This window comes from Dendropsophus ebraccatus, chromosome 1 (genome assembly GCF_027789765.1).
Source record: "Dendropsophus ebraccatus isolate aDenEbr1 chromosome 1, aDenEbr1.pat, whole genome shotgun sequence".
Taxonomy (NCBI): Eukaryota; Metazoa; Chordata; class Amphibia; order Anura; family Hylidae; genus Dendropsophus; species Dendropsophus ebraccatus.
In genome coordinates, this window is record NC_091454.1 from 81,070,529 (window position 1) to 81,082,857 (window position 12,329).

A 12,329-nucleotide genomic window follows, 5' to 3' on the forward strand; every position below is an offset into this window, starting at 1 on the left:
CATCCCCCTGATAGCTGAAGTGTATTACACGACACATGACTACAGTTCCCATCATCCCTCTGACAGCTGAAGTGTATTACATGACTACAGTTCCCATCATCCCCCTGATAGCTGAAGTGTATTACATGAGTACTGTTCCCATCATCCCCCTGATAGCTGAAGTGTATTACATGACTACAGTTCCCATCCTCCCCCTTATAGCTGAAGTTTATTACATGACTACAGTTCCCATCATCCCCCTGATAGCTGAAGTGTGTTACATGACTACAGTTCCCATCATCCCTCTGATAGCTGAAGTGTAATACATGACTACAGTTCCCATCCTCCCCCTGATAGCTGAAGTGTGTTACATGACTACAGTTCCCATCCTCCCCCTGATAGCTGAAGTGTATTACATGACTACAGTTCCCATCATCCCCCTGATAGCTGAAGTGTATTACATGACTACAGTTCCCATCATCCCCCTGATAGCTGAAGTGTATTACATGACTACAGTTCCCATCCTCCCCCTGATAGCTGAAGTGTATTACATGACTACAGTTCCCATCCTCCCCCTGATAGCTGAAGTGTATTACATGACTACAGTTCCCATCATCCCCCTGATAGCTGAAGTGTATTACATGACTACAGTTCCCATCATCCCCCTGATAGCTGAAGTGTATTACATGACTACAGTTCCCATCGTCCCCCCTTACAGCTGAAGTGTATTACATGCCTACAGTTCCCATCCTCCCCTGATAGCTGAAGTGTATTACATGACTACAGTTCCCATCATCCCCCTGATAGCTGAAGTGTGTTTCATGACTACAGTTCCCATCATCGCCCCTGACAGCTGAAGTGTGTTACATGACTACAGTTCCCATCATCCCCCTGGTAGCTGAAGTGTATCACATGACTACAGTTCCCATCATCCCCTTGATAGCTGAAGTGTATTACATGACTACAGTTCCCATCATCCCCCTGATAGCTGAAGTGTATTACATGACTACAGTTCCCATCATCCCCCCTGATAGCTGAAGTGTATTACATGACTACAGTTCCCATCATCCCCTTGATAGCTGAAGTGTATTACATGACTACAGTTCCCATCATCCCCCTGATAGCTGAAGTGTATTACATGACTACAGTTCCCATCATCCCCCCTGATAGCTGAAGTGTGTTACATGACTACAGTTCCCATCATCCCTCTGATAGCTGAAGTGTATTACATGACTACAGTTCCCATCCTCCCCCTGATAGCTGAAGTGTATTACATGACTACAGTTCCCATCCTCCCCCTGATAGCTGAAGTGTGTTACATAACTACAGTTCCCATCCTCCCCCTGATAGCTGAAGTGTATTACATGACTACAGTTCCCATCATCCCCCTGATAGCTGAAGTGTATTACATGACTACAGTTCCCATCATCCCCCTGATAGCTGAAGTGTATTACATGACTACAGTTCCCATCCTCCCCCTGATAGCTGAAGTGTATTACATGACTACAGTTCCCATCCTCCCCCTGATAGCTGAAGTGTATTACATGACTATAGTTCCCATCATCCCCCTGATAGCTGAAGTGTATTACATGACTACAGTTCCCATCATCCCCCTGATAGCTGAAGTGTATTACATGACTACAGTTCCCATCGTCCCCCCTTACAGCTGAAGTGTATTACATGACTACAGTTCCCATCCTCCCCTGATAGCTGAAGTGTATTACATGACTACAGTTCCCATCATCCCCCTGATAGCTGAAGTGTGTTTCATGACTACAGTTCCCATCATCGCCCCTGACAGCTGAAGTGTGTTACATGACTACAGTTCCCATCATCCCCCTGGTAGCTGAAGTGTATCACATGACTACAGTTCCCATCATCCCCGTGATAGCTGAAGTGTATTACATGACTACAGTTCCCATCATCCCCCTGATAGCTGAAGTGTATTACATGACTACAGTTCCCATCATCCCCCCTGATAGCTGAAGTGTATTACATGACTACAGTTCCCATCATCCCCTTGATAGCTGAAGTGTATTACATGACTACAGTTCCCATCATCCCCCTGATAGCTGAAGTGTATTACATGACTACAGTTCCCATCATCCCCCCTGATAGCTGAAGTGTATTACATGACTACAGTTCCCATCATCCCCGCTGATAGCTGAAGTGTATTACATGACTACAGTTCCCATCATCCCCCTGATAGCTGAAGTGTATTACATGACTACAGTTCCCATCATCCCCCTGATAGCTGAAGTGTGTGTTACATGACTACAGTTCCTATCATCCCCTCTATAGCTGAAGTGTTATTGTGCATATTATAAGATTATCACCTTCCTGATCACGCACGGTAAATGGTGCAAGCGGAGAAACCACCAAATTTAGTACCACATAAAAATGTGCTACTAAATAAAACTACAGATTGCCCCATAGCCATGTTAGGAATCAGAATAGGGCTATTTTTTTAAGAACATTTATTTTAAATAATGGAAACTTTATTTATAAAGTAATATGGTTCGTACAGACCTGACAGTCGCGGGGGATCTCTATTGTGTTTTGTTTTTTTTTAAATATAATTTTTTAAGTATCGAATTGGTATCGAGCATTGAAAAAAAAAAGTTGGTATTGGTATCGAACTCAAAATTCTGGTATCGTGACATCACTACTGCAATATTTAAAAAGGCTAATAACTATTTTTCCAAATTTAAAGGCTCTAAAAAAGGTTCTTAAGACTTTCTCTGTGAGGTCTTTTTTTTTTTGCATAGTTTCTCCTTTACCGCCTCTACCGTTTGCTGTGTGAGCCCGTAACAGTTTAAAATTGTAAACAGTTTATATGATTGTCCTTTGCCACCTACACTTCTTTGTCTCTGCAGCCTATTTGAGCTGTGCTCCAAGGATGCAAGAGATTGTAGAGATGATCGGCACTAGAGTCAATGCAGAGATATGTATAATGTCTGTGTAATTGGGGAGTACCTGGTGGTGCTCGCTATAGATAGAGTTTTTTTTGCAAATAAGACACAGTAGAAATAGAAAGTCGCACTCGGCAATCCGATACTAGTGAAGGCTCTTTATTTTCCAAAAAGCGTGTATAGACTCCAGCTGGGTGCAGGTTACAGACTTTCGTGCAGATGTGTGGTCTGTTGAAACGCTTTTCTTGCGTAACACAACCTGAAACTCCAAATGAGAAAAATGCAATTTTTTTGTGAAAATTTTTTTCACTTGAAAATTGAAGGGGTATTGGCCAGAATTTACCATTTACATAAAGTCATGAAAAGTGTCATGAAAAACTGTCTCAGAATTGCTAGGATAAGCATCACATACAGGGCTCCAGACTAAAAAATTTACCTAGGAGCCATTGGCTCCTAACCTGAAAAATTTAGGCGCCAAATAGAATATTTGGTCGCCAACATTTTAAACCATGTAAAATTAATGTTATGTTAAATGGGACTTACTGTGTGCAGAGGCCACGGCAGCATCCTCCTCCTTTAGATTCTTTCTTTTCTTAGTTTGAAAACGTTCAACATGGAAACTTGCAACTTGACAACCATATACCCCCCTGCTGCCGGTGTGTTCCCTCAGCCAGCTGCCATCTTACCGGCAATGATCTACTATATATATATATATATATATATATATATACCCCCCTGCTGCCGGTGTGTTCCCTCAGCCAGCTGCCATCTTACCGGCAATGATCTACTATATATATATATATATATATATATATATATATACCCCCCGGCTGCCGGTGTGTTCCCTCAGCCAGCTGCCATCTTACCGGCAATGATCTACTATATATATATATATATATATATATATATATATATACCCCCCTGCTGCCGGTGTGTTCCCTCAGCCAGCTGCCATCTTACCGGCAATGATCTACTATATATATATATAGCCCCCGGCAGCCGATGACATATAGCCCCTGTGGCAATGTATATGGGAAGTGGTACTGTGCAGTGTATACATACACACACACTGATGGAAGTGGTACTGTGCAGTGTATATACATACAGACACTGAGGGAAGTGGTACTGTGCAGTCTATACATACAGACACTGAGGGAAGTGGTACTGTGCAGTGTATATACATACAGACACTGAGGGAAGTGGTACTGTGCAGTCTATACATACAGACACTGAGGGAAGTGGTACTGTGCAGTGTATATACATACAGACACTGAGGGAAGTGGTACTGTGCAGTCTATACATACACACTGAGGGAAGTGGTACTGTGCAGTCTATATATACACACTGAGGGAAGTGGTACTGTGCAGTCTATACATACCCCCCCCTCGCACCCCACACGCACTGACTACCGCACCTGGCCGCCATCACAACAGACACACTACCAATCCCCCGCCCAGGCCGCGGTCCCCCCACACACATTACTGACCGGCCGCCACCCCTGCCGTCCCTCCGGTTGTACTCACCCACTATCTAAGCTTGGTGCCGCTGGGGTGAACTTGAAGAACCGCGGCGCCGGGTGAGGAGAGGCGGGAGAGAAGCGCTGGAGGAGTGTGGCGCCTCTGCGGCCGTCCGTCCAATGAATGACGGACGTGCTGGATGACGTCACTGGAGAAGCGTGTCCCCGCACACGTCATCCAGCACGTCCGTCATTCATTGGACGGACGGCCGCAGAGGCGCCACGTGATTCGGCGCAGCGTGCAGAAGGCGGAAGTCCTTAAAGAGACAGCGTGCCGCCGGGGCCAGTCGCAAATGGCGCCCAGATTAATAAATCTGGCCGCCTTTTGCAAGATGTCAGTCGCATTGGCGACCATTTTGGTCGCCATCTGGAGCCCTGACATAGCTATAACCTCTTAAAAGGAGACAGGTCAGATTTCCAGAATGGCTAAAATCAGCCCAGTGCTGAAGGGGTTAAGTATACATAATATATAATGTAATACTAAAAGACATTTGGTGTGCAATGCGCCCTTGACCTATAGTTTATTCCTTTCCTTTACTGATTATTCTGCATCTCACAGCTGACCTTGTACTTTGAATCTATTATTTGCGCCCAGGGCCCTTTCTAGGTCATTTTGACAACAGGGCAGATCTTCATAAAACTTCCCCCTCCTCTCCACCTTGGGTGAGGTAGGTGTGTGTGGGCGGGGTGTTGGGATTTGCTAGAAAGAAGCAGTGTGTGTATTATGGCACAGAGCAGTATGTATTGCCTAACCTTTTTTAATGGCAACAAAAAAAAATCACTCAGTGACTTACAGGAGACATCCAGCAACTTCCTTTCCTTTTCCCACCCATTTATTTCTGTCATGCGCAACAAAGTTAGTTGGTATGTGGGTATGTATGATGCCCTGCTGTCCCCCATATACATACCATTTAGTAAGAATGCCTCCTACTGAAATGGGGGCTCCGTATAGTAACAATGTCCCATGCTGTCCCCCCATTTAGCAATAATGTCCCCTGCTGTTCTACCATTTTGTAATATTGTCTCTGGCTGTGCCCTATAGAGGAATAATGCCTCCTGCTGTGTCCCATTTAGTAATGTGCCCTGCTTTGTCCTCATATAGCAATAATGTCCCCTGCTCTGGCCCTCCATATAGTAATAATGCCTCCTAATGTTCCCCCATATAGTAATAATGTCACTGCTGTGTCCCCATATAGCAATAATGTGCCCTGCTGTCCCCTCCATAGAGTAATAATGCCTACTGCTGTCCTCTCCATAGAGTAGTAATGCCTACTGCTGTCCCCATTCATATAGTAATAATGCCCCCTGCTGTGCCCTCTATATAGTAATAATACCCCCCTTTGCCCACATAAAGTAATAATGCTCCCTCCTGTGCCCTCCATATAGTAATAGTAACTGCCACCTACCCTGCTGTGCCCCATAGTAATAATGCCCCCTGCTCTGCTGTACCCCATAATAATAATACATCCTTCCCTGCTGTGCCCCCATAGTAATAATGCCCCCTTTCCTGCTTTTCCCTCCATAATTAATGCCCCCTGCCCTGCTTTGCCACCAAAGTAATAATGCCCCCTTTCCTGCTGTGTCCCCATAGTTATAATGCCCCCTGCCCTGCTGTGCCCCCATAGTCAATGCCCCATTCCCTGCTGTGCCCCGTACAGTAATAATGCCCCCCTGCATTGCCCAACACAAAAAAAAAACACAACAATTATAGTCACCTAATCCTGGCATGGAGTGGGTCCCTCTATCCTCTGGCTTTTTTCTCTCTTCTCCAGCCTGTCAGTCACGGGGATGGATCCTCCAGCTGGCACAATGACGTCATATCACTGCACCTGCTGGAGAGATCACATCTAGACCCTCTGGGGAAGAGGATGGCTGCCATGCTCACATCCAGGGGGAAGGCGGGCATTCCGAGCGGGTGATGGGTGCTTAGCTGAGCAAGTTACATGCTGAGTGAGGCCCAGACTCGGCGCTAGAAACTGTCCTGTTCGCATCTTTTCCTGTATATTGGACCCACTTCTGTCTTTGACAAAAGTTACTAACCAAAAAAACTGTGTGAACTCTAATACATAACTTACACAAAATCTCAATTTCTAGGTAGTCTAGGACCACACTACATTTTTGCTGTACATTTAAAGCAACTCTGTACCCACAATCTGTCCCCCCCAAAACCATTTGTACCTTCGGATAGCTGCTTTTAATCCAAGATCTGTCCTAGAGTCCGTTCAGCAGGTCATACAGTTATTGTCCTAAAAAACACCTTTTAAACTTGCAGCCCTGTGCCAAAGGGGCATGGCTTAGAGTATCTAACTCTGCCCTAACTTTGCACCACCCCTCCGTCCCTCCTTCCCACCCTCCTCATCATTAGGAATGCCCCTGGCACTATTTTTCCCATTCCTTTGCAGTGAACACTGCACAGGTGTCTTAACGATTAAGACCATGTGCCGTCCTTACACAGCTGATCTGCCCGGGGCATTTCTAATGATGAAGAGGGCGGGGAGGAGGGACAGAGAGGTGGTGCAAGCCTAATGCATAGACACTCTAGGCAACGGCCGTTTGGCACAGGGCTGCAAGTTTAAAAGTTGTTTTTAGGACAATAACTGCCGAACGGACCCTAGGACAGATCTTGGATTAAAAGCAGCTATCCGAAGGTACAAGCGGTTTGGGAGGGGGGGCAGATACAGAGTCAGTTTAACCCCTTAAGGACCGGGCTAACTTTTGTTTTTGCGTTTTTGTTTTTTCCTCCTTGTGTATAAAAGGCCATAGCACTTGCATTTTTACACCTACAGACCCAAATGAGCCCTTATTTTTTGCGTCACTAATTGTACTTCGCAATCACAGGCTGAATTTTTCCATAAACTATGCTGCGAAACCAGAAATAAATTATATGCACAGTGAAATTGAAAAAAACGCAATTATTTTTTTTTGGGGGGGGCTCCATTTTTACGCCGTGTATCCTATGGAAAAACGTACTTGTTATATATGTTCCTCAAGTCGTTACAACGATATGTAACATGTATAACTTTTATATTATCTGATGGCCTGTAAAAAATTCAAACCATTGTTAACAAATATATGTTCCTAAAAATCGCTTCATTCCCAGGCTTATAGCGTTTTTATCCTTTGGTCTATGGGGCTGTGTCAGGTGTCATTTTTTGCGCCATGATGCATTCTTTCTATCGGTACCTTTATTGCGCATACGCGACTTTTTAATTGATTTGCACTTTGGGATTTTTTTGCGCTTACGCCGTTTACCGTGCGAGATCAGGAATGTGATTAATTAATAGTTTGTGCGATTACGCACGCGGTGCTAGCAAACATGTTTATTTATTTATTTTTATTTGTAAAATGGGAAAAGGGGGGTGATTCAAACTATTAATATGGGAGGGGGCTTTTTAATAATAAAAACACTTTTTTTTCCTTTCACTTACAGTAATATGAAGCCCCCCTGGGGGACTCCTATATACACAGAACTGATCTCCCATTGAGACAGCTGCATTTGAATAGTTAATTAGCCAGCCGTGGCGATTGGCCGCGCCGGCTAATACCCGCGGTCCCTGGCTGCACATAGCAACCGGGGACTGTGGGCTGCAGAGAGGGCTCACGCCAGGAGCCCTCTCTGTTTACACTTAACGGCCGCATGACGGGTAAACCCGTCATGCCTCGTTAAGAGGTTAATGTATCTGTTTAAAGCATGGGTCTCCAAACTGTGGCCCTCCAGCTCTTGCAAAACTACAACTCCCATCATGCCTGGACAGCTAAAGCTTTGGATTTGTCTGTCCAGGCATGATGGGAAATGTAGTTTTGTAACAGATGGAGGGCCGCAGTTTGGAGACCCATGGTTTAAAGGAAAAAAATGGATGCATTTGTATGCTATCCTGCATCATTTTTCTATTGACTAACATAAAAAAATAAAAAAAAAACTGATGGCAACAGATTTGAAAAAAATAATTTAACCTACACAAGGACGTGGTTGACCACATTTTTCTGTTTGTTAAAATTAAGCATAATAAAATGGATGCAAAACCACAGTGCAAACCTAGCCTTAAAATGTCAGAGAACATGTTTCTTAATTGGATTTATATAAAGTATATTTTTCGGATGGAACCCCTTTGAGTACCACTTTTGTCTTGTGAATTCATTACAGTAACATAGTCATATTTCTATGTGATGGTTTCATAGTTACCATTTTAGTGCATTTATATTTGAGAGTGAGCCAGAATTCCTTCTTTCTCTCTGCACTCAGAGTATGAGATACAGATGTATTCTCCATTTGCTCTATAGCTTTAGTATAATACGTCAGACTATTTGGCTGATGCAGAGTCTTTTCAGAATTAGAAATGTTGTGATATGTATAGTGCTGGTAATTTCCTATGTGGATATTACCAGTTAAGGAGTTAAGGAGCCCCATTGTTTCATACTCTCATATATTTCGTCTTTCTGCAACATGTACTGTATAATGCAGTTTATCAGCCTATCTGAATGTTATCATGCTTAAATTCTCTGAGTGTATTCTCATGTAAACTCACTTAAATGTTTATGTCGCATAAACAGAGAACATTTTCTCCACTGTGTACTATACTATTTTTTTTCCCTCCACTGTGAAGATAACTCCAATTTAGTCCAAGTCTGTAGGCTTGACTGTATATATATTCAAGCCCTATTCTGACATGTTGTTACTTTAATAGAATGTGCACATTGGGGATAATACGTATAAATGCACAGTGCTGGGAGTGATTGCTTTTGACATTGTACAGTCATTCCCCTGTATAGAGTCATGAGAGCCTTTTTCTCAAGTGGATAATTTTCTGCCTATGTCTAAAATCATTGGAGATGTGGTTTGTAAGCGTCTTATAAATGTATAAGCCATATGTTATTGTATTTAACTAATGCCATTTTACTTGAGTTCTCCAAATGCACATTTGTTTCCATCCAATTATTTTGTTCTCTCTCTAGAATTATACAGTATATGTAAAGATGCAGATTAAATCCTTGAGTAGGGAAATGACCAGCAACTATTTTCCAAAAGGCAGTGAGTCATGCAAATTTGATGAAATCTTTACTCCACTTGTCAGCTGCTGGAAATAGGGCATCCATTTATCCTGTCTCCATTTATCCTCTCTGCATGTGAGAAAAAGTTAGGCTATGTTCAAACTGGTGATGAAATACTGCACAGGTTTGTGCACAGTGAATAGCACAGCCAATGTACTATGAGGGCAGGGGTAAAGCTACTGGAATTGCTAGCTTTAGGAGTTGTAGCAAATATTAGTGTGGCGTGTTATTCCCTTTATGTTCACTGGCTCTGATGTTTTTAATATCACTCTATAAAGGGTATAAGCCATAACCGATGCACAAGGTCGAACAAATGACAAATATTTGTACTGCTTATATCCCTAGTCAGTAATCTAAGACTCTTAGTTGAAGTGAAACACTGACTTTAAGGAAATCCATGATCAAGTCACGACATCCAACACCATCTCCCAGACAGTGAGAAAGGTAACCCATAGTCTTTTACATGGTGATGTTGCTTTACATCGTAGCGGGGTGATTTGAACAGTGGCTTCTGTATATCAGTGTATTGTGGTTTGCTACTTATGCGAAGTTTCAGCTGTGGATTAATCTATCTACAGATTAGTCTCTCTAGACCAGGGATGGGAAACTTTCGGCCCTCCAGCTGTTGCAAAAGTACAATTCCCATCATGCCTGGGCAGCTAAAGCTATAGCTCCTGCTGTCCAGGCATGATGGGAATTGTAGTTTTGCAACAGCTGGAGGGCCGAAGGTTCCCCATCCCTGCTCTAGACGAATACAACCTATTTGCATGGCCTGTGCACACTGTCTATGCACATTGGCATTATATCTCTCCTGTCGAGAGATAATTTTGTTGGTAATTTTTGTTTCCTGCGGTAAACAGAATCTGTGGGTAAGTGAGCTTTAATGATTTTTTTTTTTTTATAGTAACTTCATCTCTGTATTCATTGGCTAAAGTACTTACTTCCAGTGGATAAAAATCTGTCACATGTTCATGACTTGTTATTAAAGAGGTTGTCCAGGAAAAAATAATTGATAGCTTATCCATAGGGTCCATTTACATAGAAAAATTTCCTTTATGACCTAATCTCTGTTTATAGACTGTTCCTGGCTTTGGCTTCAAATCTTGTAAATGGACCCTTAGGGTAGGCATCAATAATTAATCAATAGGGTTTCACACCCTGCACCCCTGCCATCCATCTGTTCAGCACCTACTCTACAAAGAGAAAGGGGCCTGTGTTCCTTGCAGTAGTAACTCCAGGTTTCCTATTCACTACAATAGGACATCTATTGATCACTTAGATTGTATCTAACCAATACAATAGGTATTCTTGTACCAAAAAGTTATACAATTTGTAATTTGTAAAAAACTGAACCCTTCGAGTGTGTCCTGCAGAAAGTCATGTGTTCTTTCCAGTCTGACACAGTGCTCCCTGCTGCCACCTCAGTGTCAGGAACTGTCCAGAGCAAGAGAAGTTTACTATGGGGATTTGCTAGTTCTCTGGACAGTTCCTGAGATATGTGTATATATTTTGCATTGTATTAATATATCTAGAGATAAGCAAATTTGCAGTAGGAATGAAGTAAAGCATTTTGTTCCTACCGGCATTCTGCTAGTCAGTGTGCGAGCTTTGAAGTCTGCTCTGCTCCCTGCCGTTCTTCCCCAGGTACTAGGAAAAGATGGATCCCGTCCTGGGAAACTTCTCCCAGTTTGCCAGGACTGGATCTATTATTTCCCATCACCTGGGGAGGAGCAGCATGGAGCGGAGCAGACTTCAAAGCCCTGCTACCTGATGAGTGGAATACAGATAGGAACGAAGCATTTTGCTTAATTCTTACTGCAAATTCGCTCATCCCTTGTTATATCTTTTCAGTGCAAGTATATTTTTCATGTATAAATTTCTTCTTTTTTTTTTAATAGGGAGTGGGAAAGCTTGTTTGTTTAATAAAAATGTTCGATTAGAGAAAAAACAGCTGTTGTTTTAAAATGTTTATATCCATGCTTTATAAATGGCTTTAAAGAACACTGCATGAAGGTGACCATAGGCTAGTCACAGTAGCATTTTTCATGTGTAAATCACACCGGGAATTTTCAAGTGCTTTTATGTATTGGCTATGTCTACCCAACCATAGGTGCTAAGGTAATCTAGGTACATATGGCTGGCCTTTTTGAATGCCTAAGGCTAGGTTCACACTGTGTTTTCCCATCCGTTTAACATACAGAAAAATGTGGTCAACCACGTTTTTGTATACGTAAAAAAACTGAGTAGTTTCAACATTTCATGAAATTCATTGGATTACAATTTCTTCTAGTTTTAAGTACTGTATTTTCATGTCTGCTTTTTAGTAGTGCCAAACAGATAGTATAAGGGAATAGTGGAGGCAGCAGCATTTATCCCACTGGGACTTGACCTAATTCAGACTCCATAAAATCGAATCATTTTTCAGATCAATTGTCATTTTGAAAATTTGCGACATTTGTTAACCTTTGAATTCTCATTCAGCTTTTTCATTTGCTTTCAATAAATAGATTGTTGATTGGGTATTCTAAAAGTCCTCAATTTTTCATTTGCTTTATTTTAGTATAAATATAAAAGTGGTAACAACAATCTCTTTACACACCAGCCTTTTGGTGCCCGCTACCAGCTGTGGAAATATTTCAGCTGTTGATCCTAGTACAACAAGCTTTATTTATTGCTTGAATTTAGAAGATGTGATATATCATGGTGTATTACTCTGCTGTCACCAAACGTCTGGGGGAAGACATATTGCCTGTCAGTCTAGTTTAACTTCTTACATTGTATCATTGGGTGCTGTAAATCGTGAAGATCAATTTTCTATATGTAACATCATTCTCACTCTGAAACTATGTGAGAGATTTTTTTTCTTAGTTCCC

At 42.4% G+C, this 12,329-nt stretch overlaps 1 protein-coding gene across 3 annotated transcripts in view; it reads left to right on the top strand.

The window, feature by feature from the left end:
• The window catches only part of METTL25 (methyltransferase like 25), a 165,258-nt gene that overhangs the window by 149,545 nt on the left and 3,384 nt on the right, over positions 1-12,329 (top strand). The window lies entirely within an intron of this gene.